The sequence below is a fragment of the Aptenodytes forsteri genome, unplaced genomic scaffold (assembly GCF_000699145.1).
Source record: "Aptenodytes forsteri isolate BGI_AS27 unplaced genomic scaffold, ASM69914v1 Scaffold326, whole genome shotgun sequence".
Taxonomy (NCBI): domain Eukaryota; kingdom Metazoa; phylum Chordata; class Aves; order Sphenisciformes; family Spheniscidae; genus Aptenodytes; species Aptenodytes forsteri.
In genome coordinates this window covers 1,815,706-1,830,727 of record NW_008795677.1, presented here as the reverse complement: position 1 = coordinate 1,830,727, position 15,022 = coordinate 1,815,706, and the positions used below count along the sequence as shown (strand labels likewise).

Sequence of the window (15,022 nt, the reverse complement as noted above, 5' to 3'; positions counted from 1 at the left end):
TTCACTGCATAGCATAATCTGGAGGAAGCCAAACAAGATACCACACACATCTCTGGGTAATAGACCCATGTCTCCAGTTCAGGACTGACCAGAGACTGTCGGCAATCAGTTCCGCAGTTACTACATACAAACAAAACCTCCATAGTTGAAATTTTTCACTGAATTGACTGACTGAAGGCCTTGAGGGTGGTATCGGAAATCTGTAGTTGACCCCCATACAAATCATACAGTTAAACTGATTTTTGCCTTTCAAAATTATCACTATCGAAATTGACTGACTATGTCATTGCCCCATTCCCTTTTCAAATAGACGGCAATTTTTTTTTCCTTTCCCATTCCCTTTTCAAATAGATGATAAATTCTGTACATAATGATCTTAAAAATGAAGCAAAACAAATTCAAGCATGTTTTCTTGGCCATGGCTTTAAGTGAACCTAAACTCTCCTAACTGGGAAAGTCGGTTGTGTTTTCTTTTGTTCAGAACATATGGCATGGCATCTTCAGAGAACTGCAAATCATAGACTTGCAGTCGTGTGAGGTCCTGCTGTCTACGCCCACCCAGATGTAATTGCCACTTACTGTTTCACATTACATATACTATCAATAACAAGTATCTCTGAAATGCTGCAGCATAACATTAATTATAGCTGTATGTTCAGTGAAGTACAAAGGAATGCCCCTCTCCTAAGCAGTTTTTTCCCTAGAAAGTCCAGAGAGAACCTGATTATAGATGGCTGTATAAAACTCCTAGCCAGGAATAATGTCAAGACTTGACAGAGCTTCAGCTCATAAAATTGTTGTAGTTCCATTTACTTTATTAGAGCTTTACTTTATTATTAGTTTACATCAAATGTGGAACTTACGTAATTTTATTCTTATTATATTTATTTATTTATTTCTCTATTTCTTGTTTATTTCTTGCAGTATGTTTTATGTGTTCAAATAAGTTAGTAGAAGATTAACAGACAAGCTAAAAAAATAATGCTGTTCTCTGGCCTGCCATTGAAAAATCCCATTAAGACTATAATTGATTCCATAATACATATTTTCTCATCTTAATTCCATTTTCCAAGAGTCTGTAATGGAAAAGAACTTTCCTGAATGAGGAAATAGGCTTGAGATAGTGGTGTGATAAGAAGAAAGAGCATCCAGATACCCCAATGGAAAATTCCTTCTGTTCTACTTGTGAAGCTACAGAGAGAAACTCAGTAAAAAGTAATTGTCTTTCTCACTCTAAAGAGTATATATCATCTGCAGAAATTAGTTCCATTTTTTTCCCTAACCCATGAAGTTCTTTTGCTTGTTTATCTACAGAAACATTTTACATTTTACATGCCCCACCAAGAGAATCAAAATATTTCACACCACACAGAGGGGTAGGGTTTTTTGGGGGAGGGACAGTCTGCAGCGTTCAGGCCCCCCCCACCCCTGACAAACAGGAATAGTTTGTCCCAAGTTCTTGGAAGGTCATGAAGAAATAGGCTTCTTATCCTAGATCTTCAAACAAGAAATTGCTTGATGAGGAGTGGGCGTTTGATCAGCTTCATAAGGATTTAGGGAAAGGACTTCCACTTCAAGAGAGCTGGTTGGTGTCCAGTCTAGGTTTTTAAGACTGTGTGTTCACCAAGTGACATGCTGCAACTGCATAGGAAGTGTTTAAAATATTGGTAGCACAAAAGATTGCTCCTCGATAGAACCATTTTGTTCCGTCTAGAGCAATGAGGAAGCTTCTCTGCTTGGCCGCAGGCAACAATACAGTGTTTGGATAGCAAAATAAACCTGCCAGAGAATCAAATACTTTGTTTTGCTATCCTTGGCGTGGTTAATTTTGTGTTGGCTCATTGCTGACTAAAATGGTCTTCTACACCAAAACTTAATTTAGTTGGGAGCCAGAATAGCAGTTATTTCAGATCAGCATCTCTTGTCAAGACTGGGTTTGGGGTTTCATTGCTGTTCCAGGGGCAATAACAGAAAACCATGCGGCTTGTTAGATGTTGTGGCAGGTCATACTGAAATCTTCAAAGGCAAAGAAGCAATTGGCAGTTGTCGCTTTATGGTTTTTGTCTCGGGGATTTTCTCATACTTACGTCACTTTGCTAGTGTTTAGCTGGATAACCAACACTGTTTTTACTGTGAATGTGTCTGTGTGAATGTTTGAATTGACTTGTGTCAGTTTAGCATGTTCCACTTAATTTTGCAAGGTAATATTTTCAGTTAAGTTTTTCTACTGTCTAGTAGACAATTTCCAATTCTTCAGCTTCTTCTTGTGAAATGATATGTTGTTTTTGCAGTACGCTAGCTTGTATCTTGTTTAAGCTTAATGAAGCCTACAAAGTACTTCTACCAGTTTTCTAATGTAGTATTATTCCCGTAAGACTCTACAGATGCACTGGACAGTGATTTAGATGAGTTCTTGTCAAAATATAAAATGAGTGATGAAATCCACAAACTTTTTTTGACTCTGTTTTCTTCTTCAGTTTGATCAGTGGCAGCTACCGTGCTAAAAAGTAGATGGTGACATAGCAGGCAGCTGATATCACCACACCTTAAAGCTGCATTTTGATTTTCCTTGTGAGTCTGTCTCCCATTTTAGCAGCAGAATTTTTATCTTCATTACAAAGAAAAAAAATTAAGTGTATTTTTAAAGTTTCATTTACATATTCTTGAGGAAAGCAGAATCAAAGAAAAAGTGTTTAGGAATTACTGAAGCGTCTGATTAATTGCAGGCCTTTTTCTCACTTACTTGCATGTTAATCTTGAATTGCTACTTCATTCTTTCTGGTGACTGAAAGCTCTCCATTATTCAGGGGACATTTCCAGCTGTCTGTGTTGGTAACGGCAAATGACACTCATAGGTCTCTGCTAAGAAGCTGCCTAAATGGGAAAGCAAACAGCGCAGCAGCACCATGACAGGGCCAGGACATCCTTTGGGGCTGTCTAATCCATCACTTGACTGTGAGAGGAATACAATATTTTCCCAAATTTGTTTCCAGCAAAATGAATTTGTGTGTAAAATCCCCATGGGAGAAATTTTGTTGTAACTCACAACACTGGTAGAACTCGACTTTACAGTTACTGCTGATTTACCCTGTTGTAAATAGGATGGGAATATGACTTAGTGTCTTGATAGAGCAGAGCCTAACGTTATCTGTGTTTTCTGCAGTCATAGATTAAATGGTGATCATCTAAAAGAAGTTCCCTCCCTCTTTCTCTTTCCCCAGTAATCTAATTTATATTAAACTGTTTTTTTTCTATCTAGCTATCCTGCAACAGGCACAGAATTATAAATACATGGTGCATGCCCAAGTCTTTATAAGCTTCACTTTGTAGAAAGAGGAGCTAGATTTGTCTCTTTTTCTTTTAGTTAGTGCTTTTCCGTACTCTCAAGACTTGCATCGATATGATTTGAATGAGTCAACTGTCTTTGCCTGAGCCACATACATATACGGAAAGAGAGCAAGAAGTCTGAAGGTACAAAAAAAAGGGGAGGGGGTGGAAATAACCCCCCACGCCCCCAATATGGGGCAGCTGCTATACGACAGCGTTCGTGTTTCCCCATCAGTTTGTGCCTTGTTGTAATTGTTGGCGCAGGGTGAGAAGCTGCATTGCAAACTGTGCTGAGGAAGAGAGCTGTGAATCATTCCTGCCGCTTGAGACTGTTTAACGTGCTGCAGGCAGAATTGGATTAAGCCAGGCAGGGTGCAGTTGCTATAGCTGCTGCACGCTAAGGGCTCTCCTCTCTCTTCCTGGCATTTGTAACATTTGTCCTGCACAAAGTCAGAGACAAAACATTACTTTTTTAGTCCAGGCTGGAGGAGGGAACAACATTGCCCTGATGGGAGTTGCTGGGGAAGGGCCAGAAGGCTGCGGTGCAGCTGGGGGCTCCCATTTTGGAAGATGTTGCAAGGTGGCCCTGCAGCTGCTTGGGCATCTGCTGATTACGAGCACAACAGCTCAACCCTTGGGACCATGCATCCTTGCAGAGATGGGCTTAGAAAGTGCCCCGCAGACACCTGACAGGTCCTCTGCAGCGTGCCTGGGGTGGGTGAAGCTCTGCACCTGCTGGGGCACAGACGAGGGGTCATGAAGTTGAGTCCCAATTTCTTGGGCACTTTCCCTCTCCTTTTCTGGGCTGCCCCACACTGTGCCTGGCACAAGGATGGAGGGATGAAGGCAGCGGGGAGTCACCCTGCCAGGCAAGGGACAGGTCCTGGCATTGCTAGGCGCACTGGGGAGAGACCCTGATGGGGAAACCAGACCTGGCTCCTGAGGATTTGCTTGAGGCAGGAAACCTCTGTGACCGTTGAGCTGCCTCAGCGTGGTCTAGAGCGGGAAGGTCTAAGCAAGGCCCCTGGGAAGGCTGTGGCAGAGGCATGCCCGAAGTAAATGAGTAATTCCTGACAAATCTTCCCAAGGTTAGACATGGGTTTTGGTCTTGACCACTGACAGTGCCGAGTGTTTTGGTCCTTATTTTGTGAGAAAGCATTTGGGCAGGGGGCTGGCCAAATTATGCAGCTGACACTGTGTTCCTCCGTTCCTCCCTGAAGTGTCTTGGAGGTTGTGTCCAGACAGCACGAAGTCTGGATATCCATGCAGCCTGCCCCCCGCTCTTAGAAAGGAATAGAGAGTTGTTGCTACTGGTGCTACAATGGTAATGAAAGCTCATTTGCATTTACTGGTCTGCCATTCTTCAGAGGTCTTGTATTTCTTCCCCATGACTTCTGAGTAGAAAACCCAGTGGTTGGTCTCTCCTTACCCTTGCCAACATTTCCTTCTCAGTGCCCATTACTACCTGATCCGAACTCTATCTACTGCAGATAGGAAGACTCCTGTTGTCTGCAGTGTGGGGAACAGTATAAGTTTAAAATCGTGAACTGTGGACTCTGTGGTCAGGTTTCCTAGACATTTCTGAAGACTGGTTGGTCTCTTGACTTTATTCTGTATGGCAAGTATTGCTGTTTCTGCTGACTGTTTGTTCAGTGGACATAAGCAAGAAATGGAAGTTTCGAAGACAGTCCTCAGAATGGGGTGTGGAGACATCGAGCTTTTACTTTCTCGTCTGCTTGAGGAGAAAACAGAACAGCGGTTGATGTACCCAGAACTGAAGCTGTTGTCCTGCTATTACTGGAGAGACAGTATTCACAGCTGGGGCAGGACAGAATTGCAATCCTAGAACAAGTCAATTTCAGTAAAACATGGACATTGCAGCGGGCAAAGTTGATGTTCCAAGTCTTATTGATAAAGGAAGGGGAAAACATGCACTAATTATCTATGAAAATATTTTAAAATATGTAAATACAGGTGCAGAGCATAGAAACATTTTGGACAGGTACTGCTTGGATTGCAGTGTTGGTATGATTAATTTTCATAAGGTCAATGAGAACAATTTGCTCAATGCCCAGTTTCCATTGCATCTGTGTAAGAGCTCAGGTCTTAAGGATTGTTGTGTTAACCACCATCCTCCTTTACTTCATATAACCAAAGCTTCTGAAATTGCAATGAGACCACTGGCTGGTAAAGACTGGACAATATTCCAATTCCATCATTCCACACATGAATAAATCCTGTTAGCTTGAAAAAAATCATTGAGTCAGCTCCCAGAAGGAACTTCTCAAAGTATTTTGTGTGCTACAGTTTGTTTGGCAGCAAGTAAAACTTTTGGCTTCACAAGCTAACCTTCGTAGATGCCATCTCCTTTCTGTCACAGAAAAGGCTCGCCTGGTTCTTGGATAGGTACATTCCGGTTGATACAGGTGGCATCTGTGTTGGGACAGAGGGAACAAGAATGAATGCCAGGGACGTGCAGGTAAGAGGGCAATTGTGTGAACATGTGTAATTTTAATTACCAGGGAGATTACTTTTTACTGCATTCTTTATGGTGCCCAGCAACAATACACATTGTCGTTGTGTTTATGAACTCCTGATTATAAATGCAGCAAATGTGTACTGAGATAAAGGGAAAAGATCAAGTCTTCAAATGAAGAAAAGTCTCTTTATACTAGTTAAAGCCTGACCTATGTTTACCTAGCTAAATCTATACTTAAAAGCAGTGTATTGCTTTGTGATTATTTTGTTACATATATACCAGTAAATTATTGAAAAATATAATTCTTTATCCTTATTATCAGCAGCATAAATTCATTATTTAGACCTGCTTCCAGTGAAATCAACTGAAATTTTGGTTCTGGTTTCACTGAGGCCAGGATTGAAACAATCCATATTGATGTGGGAAATGAAGGGAGCCAAATTTTTGAATGTGATTGAACATGTGTAATAAAACATAATACTGTCATTCATCTTCATAGGCACGATAAAAAAAATAGTTTTCATACAGCCTACAAGTAATACAAATGAATTAAAGTCATTTAATTGCAAGATATTTTAAAAGTCATGATGATAACTTAAAAATAACTGCTCTGCCAAATTTTAATAAGATAATGACAGCTTCATTAGCTTTAAAAATGTGCATAATTTACAGGAATGTTGTATTAGCATTGAGGTGACATTTTCTATTTTAGTCGGATTAAAATTGTGTAAATAGGCCTTTTGAAATGCTCACATTGGATATTAAAATTAACTATTCGGGAATTAATTCTTCAACTTCTCATGAGAGTTACCCTTATTCACACAAGAAGTCCCATTGACTAATGGCATTTCTCAGGCATAATCAGATGACAATGGGACAAGTATAAGAATTCCTCATGTGAAAAATATCAACTCCATCATTCTTTGTTAAAATATGTGCTGATAATGGTTCTTTTCATGCAACTAGCTATTTCAGTGTTCAGTGCTGTATAGCAGACAGAGGGAAATTCTTTCGTGATCTCTGTGGATGATCAGTTTCTTCCCTGACACATGACAGGAATTAAACAAAATGCTGTAGAGACAGCACGAAGGGGGGTGGTAGGGGAAGGCCACAGTTATTTTTTACCTAGATAAATCAACATAATCCTTTTAAAAGCATGCATCAGGTATATTTCTCAGTCCAGACTAGTAAAAGGCCTTCTCCTACCTTATAGCCACCATGGTTTTTTAAGGCCTATGCTCTTGGGAAAGTGGATAATTTTAAGGAAAATATCAGTGTAACTACTGAGACTTGCCCTGCTCTTTCAGTGCCATGCAACACCACAGATAGGTGCATCTTCTCACATACAGCCTTGCCCATTAAGGTAGAGTTTCATTTTTGGGGTTCTTTGGAGACATCCCTTGATATTTTTCTTGGGAGTATAGGACTGTTTACAATAATTTTTAAGATCTCAACCAGATTAGATAATACGTGCAAGGTTTTACACATGGATCAGGGCAATCCTCAGTATCATTACAGAATGGGCGATGAGAGCAGCCTTGCAGGGGCGGACTTGGGGATGCTGGTGGATGAAAAATTGGACATGAGACGGCGATATGCACTTGCAGTCCAGAAAGCCAATTGTACCCTGAGCTGCATAAAAGGAAGTGTGGCCAGCAGTTCAAGGGAGGTGAGTCTCCCCCTCTACTCCTCTCTCGTGAGACCCCGCGTGGAATACTGCATCCAGTTCTGGGGTCCCCAGCACAAGAAAGACATGGACATGTTAGAGCGGGTCCAGAGGAGGGCCACGACAATGATCAGAGGTCTTGAACGCCTCTCCTATGAAGAAAGGCTGAGAGATTTGGGGTTATTTAGCCTGCAGAAGATAAGGCCCTTGGGTAGACCTTATTGTGGCTTTTCAACATACAAAGGGGGCTTATAAATAGGAAAGATGGAGAAAGACTTTTTACCAGGTCCTTTAGTGACAGGACAAGGGGCAACGGTTTTAAGCCGGAAGATGATAGATTTGGTTTGGATATAATGAAGAAATTTTTTATGATGAGGGTGGTGAGACACTGGAACAGGTTGCCCAGAGAAGTTGTGGACGCCCCATCATTGGAAGTGTTCAAGGTCAGGTCAGATGGGGCTTTGAACAACCTAATATAGAAAGATGTCCATGGAGAAAGACTTTTTACCAGGTCCTTTAGTGACAGGACAAGGGGCAACGGTTTTAAGCTGGAAGATGATAGATTTGGTTTGGATATAATGAAGAAATTTTTTATGATGAGGGTGGTGAGACACTGGAACAGGTTGCCCAGAGAAGTTGTGGACGCCCCATCATTGGAAGTGTTCAAGGTCAGGTCAGATGGGGCTTTGAACAACCTAATATAGTGAAAGATGTCCCTGCCTATGGCAGGGGTGTCAGACTAGATGATCTTTGAAGTTCCCTTCCAGCCCAAACCATTCTGTGATTCTGTGATTCTTTATATTATCTTCTAACATGAATTGTTGTGAGTAGACCTGTCAGCTTTGAAATAGTTTTATAAAGCATTTTTAGCAGATCCTTCCACACACCCCCCCCGCCCTGATCCAGCTTAAAGTACTAAAAGCAATAGAACTTTTAATAAGAGTGAATTATGAGGAAACTCTCTCTAAGACAATGGACTGCATGTATAGGGCTTCTGGGTGAATATCCAGAACTGGCTGAATCCGATACCACTGCGCTGCCCCTCCCATGCTAGCAGAGTTCCTGGTAAAACATTCCCGGTGAAAACAGAGGATGTTGTCAGATACACCAGAGGCTGACTCCATAGGCACTTAGCGTAAGGATCACTCCCCCCAACTCCCCCAGGCAGTGGAAAGATTGTAATTTACTTAAGTAGTTTAGGGATTTCACCCTCCACTTTTATTCAAGTGTTGTTCTTACAAAATTGTCTTAAACAGTTAATGTTGGGGTTTTTTTGTCCTTGCAGAGGAGAGGGGAATGTAGCAAACATGCCCATGCTGAAATGAAGAAAATTAATTCAGTGATGAGGACAAAACACGATTAAGAATATGAAACTTTAATATTAATTTTTTTTGTTTGCTTTCTGGTAATAACATCCTTTCTGAACGGTATGTGTTTGTATGCGCTTTTTTGGCCTCAACTCAGGACAACAGTGGAAACTCAAGAGTAGACGTCTATCTAAATGGTTGGCCTAAAACTCAGCTTTATGGTGTAAGTGCTGTCATGATATTAGTTCTGGAAAAATACAGGTCATCAATACCTGAGATAACCAAGCAATTGGCCAATTTAGGAATTTGTAACCTATTTTCATTGCAGATCCCTAAAAACATCTAGTTTGCTTGCAGAGTTCTGTGTAGCAAGTTTTAGTCTCTTGACAAATATGCTTGCTTTCTATAAGCAAAGTCTTTCATGGGACTCTAGAATCAATCCATGGACATCGAAGAGTCTGTGGACCAGAGACTGAAAAATACTGGTTTAACTGATGCATTACACCAGTTAATTTCAGTACAACTTGTATTCCTAAATCATGGGGCAACATTTTGATAAACTTATTGATGACCTAGATATGGATACAAAGCCTAGCTTTTATTACATATTTCTAGTGTTTCCTAGTTCTTCTAGGCATGCGTTCTTGCAACTGTGGCTCTTCGAACCTCTCTTCATCATGCGTAGTATCCTACTTGTGTCATTGTTTTCTATGACTCATTAAAAGATACATATATTTGAAATTAAAATTCTCTTGAGCATTTGAAAATCATCATCCAGTAGTATATTGAAAAGAATTCCTTGGGATTTACAAGAAGCACTCGTTAAAATATATCAGCTACTCATCCTATAATTTATAAACAGATAATCCTCATCAACAAGAGAGATGGAAATGTTTCCTAAAGCAATCTTGTTGCCTTTGTAGTAGATCAGATTTGTGCAGTATGGCACATAATTCAAAAGAATATTTGAAGAGTAAAGCCATAGATCCTCTTAAAGGACTGTTTCTTCTCCATAAGTCTGGACTGAAGACTATCATCTCCTATCCTACTATACTAAGATCCAGAATACATTAAAATATTTTTTTTAATTCTTTTTTAAGAGCAGCTTGCTGACTGATCCTATTTGCTTAGTCTTCATAGTTGATCATGAAAAAAATTGGTTTGTTTTTATTATTTGCTTTTTGTCAAAAAGACTTATTTCTTAGTACTCCCCAGCCTTTCCTTTTGTTTGCAACAAGCTTTAAAAAATAAGTAAAGTATTGGCAGCTCTTACGACCTCTGACTGCTGGATCCAGAAGCTCATATCAAGAGATTTAAAAAGTAGTATTCAGAAATTAAAATGTTCTAGCATAATTGTGTAGCCTTCTTTGTGTATTCAGCTGCTTAAATAGCACAATCATTCACCATAAAAAAAATAATCAACACTCGGGTTGAGTTATTCCATTGAAGGGCAGTAACAATGTTAATTAATTGGAAGTTTATTTATATTCACAGTCTTGATGTGATGTTTGAAAGAAGCCAGCACTTTTTCAGCAGCCGAAGTCAGACGACTTTCAGAGAATTCCTAAGGAGTTAATGCATTCTTTTAAAACACAGTTTTGACAACTATCCCTTCGAGCAGGAAAAGAGGGGTGGTTTTAATAAAATGAGAATGGCGTTGTGGGTCTACGTGAAGAAATATCAAAGTCATAACACAGAGCCTTGTAAGGAGGCCAAAACTTTTTATTAATACATAATTTTTTTTAGAACAGGATGGAATATCTCTGACGAGAGATGGAATCACTTTTGTCACCTAAATTAGTTTGTCCCAGTGTCTTGTAAATCATTTCATGCCACAAATAATTGATCAAAGACTGAAGCAGAAACGAACAACTCAGGCTGTGATTTAAAGGGAATTAATTCTTAATTAAGTTGGCTTACTTTGGATTTTCATCTTTAGGGAGAATAGGCTGCTAAGCATTCACAATACCATCACTTAGTTTAATATTAGGAAAAGCCTTCATAAGAGATTAAGGCACTCTTCACATTAAGGAGATCAGAATGAAGTACCTGAATTTAAGACTAAGAACCAGAACTTGCATCAGTATACGGGGGTCTGGTGTCATCTACTAAGTGAGCTTCAGATTATCCCAAGAAGTGAGGTGAAATGGCAAGTTCAGAATCCTGTGTTTGCAAAGGAAGCAGGCAGTTAATCCAGAAGTCTTTGCATGATGATCTTCCCTCGGGTGTATTTCTCTGATACGGCTTCTATCAAGAATTTCCAGTAAGAATAATAGAGTCCCTTCTTTATCATCTAATTGTAGTATCTTATGGGTGCTTGTGTACAAGAATACTGAATCTTATTTCTGAATATTTCTAGAACTTTAGATATTGTTTCAAAAGTTCTGCTTCCTTACATCTTGTGGACCTTCTCTTCTATGTTAATTGTTATGTATACTGTCTTTCTCCTGTGTTATTTGTTTGCAAATGGATATGTGTTTTCACATTGCTTTAACATAGTTTGGAAACTACATTAGTCTAGCTAATTAGTATGAGAGGAATCCTCATTATTTATTTCTAGGGACTAAATCATTAATAATAGTCATTCTGTATAAATGAAGTGGGCGCTGAAAAAATATATTTAGGTAGTAAACATACATTCAAAAAACTATTTGTGTCATGCAAGTCAAAATATTTTGTCTGAGTTACTTAGATTGTGACAGATCATTATGAAGAAGCTATTTTAAGGTTTTTCAGAGACCTAAATATTGAGATGGCTTCCAAATAGGTTCTTCAAAAATGTGTAGGTATTGAACTTCCACTGTTTGGAATTCTGCTCTTAATTTCTCATTGGTACAAAAATTGAGTTTTGCTTGCATTTAATTAAAAGCAAATAAACTTATAAGTTGAGATGATTGTAAGCTAAAAGCAATGTTTTCAATTTTAATAATGTGGGTTTTTTTTTCCCTGAAAAGCAATTTAAAGATTTTGGGTTCACCAGTGCTTACTCTTCATAAATGAAAGGATATCATAGTAAATCACCAAGGAGCACTGTGTTTTAGAATGCTGAACTGTAGGCTGTTCTCTTTTGTCATTCTGAAGAGATGGGACAAATTTGTTAGTGATTTTAAAAGTGCCTTAGGCACTGATTAGAAACAGCTTAAAATGGGGTAGAGAGAGAAAGGGAGATGTTGCATGTTATGGCAACACTTGTCATTGGATTCCTGCATCCATGCCATTGATGCATTTGAAGTCCTTTGCAGGATTCTTTTAAAAGATTTGGGATAGAACTACGAGATGTAGGATACATTGCATAGAAAATGGCATTAAACAAGTAGATGGGAAACACAAATGTAGAAATGTCGGTGGAGAGACCAGATGTGAATACCTTGCAACACACATCTTAGTGACAACTCACGTGTACTTCGGCATGAAAATGCGTTTGCTAGGAAATAACGGTGAGGAAGACAAAATTGATTGCATGGCTAAGGATGTAGAAGGCATCCTTGATAATAGTAACGTTTCAAATTCATTCAAAGTAGGTAATACAGGAAGGTAAATTGCTGGACAGCAGCAGCTCAGTTTCAGTGGAAAGAATTTACAATGTAATTAATTTCAAAGGATAATAAATCTGACGGGAATCTCCCCTTTTATAAGGCCTAACTTCTGGGGTTTGTGTGAATTCTTACAGTATATTGTATAATCTTTCCTACTACATGAGCTGTGACTTAGAAGCCACCAGAAACCAGAGCAAAAGTACACAGAGAACTAGTTTGGCAGGTGGGTGCAAAGGCAGCAAACAATGTTTATTTGGGGTATGCAGATGTTCCCCGTTTGGGACATTTGTGTTTGGCTCACTCAGATTGAGCCAACGTGATTTTTCTGTAATACTAACATTTTACTTAGGTTTAAGCAGAAGTGTGCCAGTGCACCTTTATTTAAGTGGTGTGAGGATTTACCGATCCTGAAGACTTACTGCTCTGATGCATGATAACTAATAGAAATAGTGATGGGTTGAAGTTAAAAGAGTGGGTAATGATCTTGCTAATTTCTGGTTACTGATGGATCTTTCTGTGACTGCTGAACCTAATAAGGCTGTGTAATTGAAATAGAACAGCAAGTCTTAAATAAACAAAAAAATCGGGCTCTTAAGGAGTTGTAATACCTCGCTATTCCTATCAAGAACTAGAAAATGGTGAGGTGAATCCAAGAGGCACCTTGGTTCATCCATCTGAATGGCATTTCCAGCTGATTTATATGTTTCTGACGTCCTTATCTTGCCAAAGGTGACGGGAATCAGTAAGTCATGCAGCATGTGCTGAGAGCCTGTGGATTTGGCACATTTTGGATCAGGCTGCGCACTGAACATCCAGCCATAGAATAATTTCAAACCGTTTTTTTTTTTTCCTTTGCATTTACTTTAGATTTGGAGATAATAACATTTTATTTGTGTATTCTCTTATGAGGTCTCTTTCAAAAACCAAGTGTCTGTTTCTATCACTGGAACATTGTAAAATCAATTGCCTTTGTGTGTGTGTTGATAAGATTATTGGGATGCTGTTCCTTCTCCAGTATATTTCAAAATTACTCACTGTTTCCACCTGACAACTTGATGTATTTTAGTATGTTACTTGATTAATTGCTTAAAGTGTTTGCAGAAGCCAGGAAATGAAGCATCGTGGTCGGTGCGCGTGATTTTATTGCCATGGTTGTGAAGTCATGTAATTAGATGAATTTCTGCTATTGTGTTTTTAGCCCTTGCAGCTATGGAGAAAAGGCAGGAAATGTGATTCAGAAGACCGACAGGAATAGAAGGCTTCAGGAAGACTCAAAATACACACCCCCCTCAGGATTTTAAGACAGTCTTATCATTTCTTAGGGTCTAGCTTGTAATTTGTCAGTCTGAAGGTAGGCAGCGTTGCTGAAGATACAAAATCAAGTCTGACACCGGAGGTGGTTTGATTCTTCATGTGCATTAGAGTTAGTGCTACCAAATATATTTATCTAATGGAGTGCTAGTGTATTAAATGCTTTAGTAAAAGCAATAGTTTTAAAATTTCTGGAAAACAAACTCTACTCCTGGCTATTTTTTAAAGATTAGCTGGTCACGAGGCAGAAAAAAGAGAAAGAGAAAGTTAAGCGAAAAAAAAAAAGAAAAGTAGAGAAGACTCTGCCCTTGAAAATAAGAAAGCGAGCTCTGTTATCTTTTGGTGTTATTCTTTTTGCAGTACGTACATGTGGTCCTCTTGACTGACAAAGTTTTTGTGTTTCCCTTGGAGTGTATCCGTTCATTAGTGTCTCCAGACAGAGGTAATTTAGCTTTTAATTAAAATACAATTTTCAGGTTTTTTAGTGTGTTAATGAGACAGCAAAAATGAATTCATTGAAAGAGGAACAGATATCTAGGCCTTACAGCAGTGAAAGTTAGAGCCTCATTAGTAGCTAATTATGCAGAACATAGTCTATAAATAGAGCTGTTATGGCATTAAAAAAAGCCTCAGTGCATTACCTAATGACATAAAATGTTTACAGTCTGTTCTGAGTATGGTATAATGTCTTACTGAAGTAATTAATGGCATATTTAACAGTCACACAACTGGAATCACAATTGCTTTGCAGGTACAAGTTGAGGGCAAGGGAATGTATAAAAGTCTTTGAGGAACAGATTATTTGTCCGCTAATAAATATGAGGGTATTAGAAGATACAGGAGGAACACATGATTTATGCATTAGGCGGGATAATGTCTCTTTCTGACAAGGACAGAGTACATTAGACTGTATTCTCAGGTTTTCCAAAGGTGAGCAGTGAGGTGCCAGAAGTCCAAACTGATGCTTCCAAAAAAGGGCTGGTTCCCTGAGAGAACCAAGGCCCATCTTCTGATAACTAAGAAGGTGGAAAGTATTTTGGAAATCTTCTTTTTTGATATACAAATGGCAAGCAAGACCAATAATACACACAAGGTGAAAAAGGAAGTTTTTGTTTGACTACAAGAGCCTACGTAATCAGACAGACATACTCAAAATGATACTTTAATAGCAAGTTAAATAATGTTAAAAACAAAAGCATAAGCATGATTTTTTGCTCTGCCTAACAAGAACTGCAGATGTAGCTTAACAACTAATTATTATTATTAATAAGAATAAACAGCATTGTGCTTCCAGAAGGTGATGCTTCATACTAGGAGTAAAGCTGTAAATGGCAATAACTAACCGTAGCTGCTCAGATGCAGCGCGGTGAAAAACAGTCTCAGTACCACAGCGGTG

The 15,022-nt window shown here is 39.0% G+C and overlaps 1 pseudogene; it reads left to right on the top strand.

Annotated features, from left to right (window-relative positions):
* The first annotated feature begins 4,873 nt into the window (after positions 1 to 4,873).
* LOC103901710 overlaps positions 4,874 to 15,022 on the top strand; it is a 67,272-nt pseudogene continuing 57,123 nt past the window's right edge.